The sequence below is a fragment of the Hipposideros armiger genome, unplaced genomic scaffold, assembly GCF_001890085.2.
Source record: "Hipposideros armiger isolate ML-2016 unplaced genomic scaffold, ASM189008v1 scaffold_1364, whole genome shotgun sequence".
Lineage (NCBI taxonomy): Eukaryota > Metazoa > Chordata > Mammalia > Chiroptera > Hipposideridae > Hipposideros > Hipposideros armiger.
In genome coordinates, this window is record NW_017732714.1 from 84,780 (window position 1) to 86,095 (window position 1,316).

A 1,316-nucleotide genomic window follows, 5' to 3' on the forward strand; every position below is an offset into this window, starting at 1 on the left:
GACAGCCTTCCACATGATTGGAAACATCTGGTGGCTGAGGGTTGACTCTTTCTCTAATTTACAGAGTGTTTGAGCTGATAGTTTCCTCGATGACTCTATTTCTATGCTGTCCAATGACCTTTCTGATGGACATAGTCCTTCTGAGTGTGTGTGTGTGTGTGTGTGTGTGTGTGTGTGTGTGTGTGTAATTGGACTAGAGTTAAGGCCAACTATACGGCCTATGAGACATCTTATCTCTTTTCGGTGACTGCTTATCTCATCTCTGATCCATTACTTGTTGCTTTTACAACTTACTTCTCCATGAACAAGTTCATTTTACTTCTTTTCAAGATCTTTGAGGGACATTTCTGTGTAGCCTCATACTTATTAAGAAATGCTGTTATACACTTTATCTCACCAAAACAATGGGTAAATAACCTTCACATAATTCTGACAACTAATGAAACTGTTCTACCTCTTCAAATAATGAAGCCCTCTTAGTAGTGCTAAGTAAATTTCTATTTGAATTATCTGTAGTTGTAACTATCTGTTGAATGGTTTATAGCACTTGAATACCACCCACATAAATCCTATATTAAACATCATATGAGCTGACATATAGCAACAGGGAAAGCGAATTTGAGATTTGTTCCCAAGTTTAGGCTTCATATTATCTCCATTTGGTCCCGTGTCTTGGTTTGTTTTGAATACTATGATACAAGCATTATAACATTATTATGAAAACCAAAAAAACACACCTATCTTTTTATTGCACACAAAAGAAAAATGGAGTTCTAACCAGTGAAAACAAACTGTCCTACCTAATTTTTTCACAAACTGTGCTCCTGAGATTTGTCTGAAAGCCTCGCTGGACAGTGCTGAGCAATATTATGTGAGTGAAGGCTTGCCTATAGTACTTTGAATTACCTCCTGATGTTTGCCTTAAAAAGAGTAACTCTTTTCTAAATTCTATTAAAAAATCAATTTGGTTGCTAAATAGAGCACTCTAATTTGAAAATTTCTCAAGACATTAATCAATTCCTTTGCTAATAACTGATTCATGTGGGTAATGTGAGCACTTTAGAAGCTATCTTATTGAAACCACAATGATGGCTGGCAACAAAGTGCATCTTCTCTAGTATAGTAGACCAGGTCCTGGACTAGGAGTTAACAGGTCTACACTTTAATCCTGACTAACTGTGTGATTTCAAATAAATTAGCTAATACTTGTCTATTGGCCTCTGTTATATGTTGAATTATATCCCCTCAAAATTCACATGTTGCAACCCTAAGCCATAATACCTCAGAATATGACCTTATTGGAGATACAGTCTTTA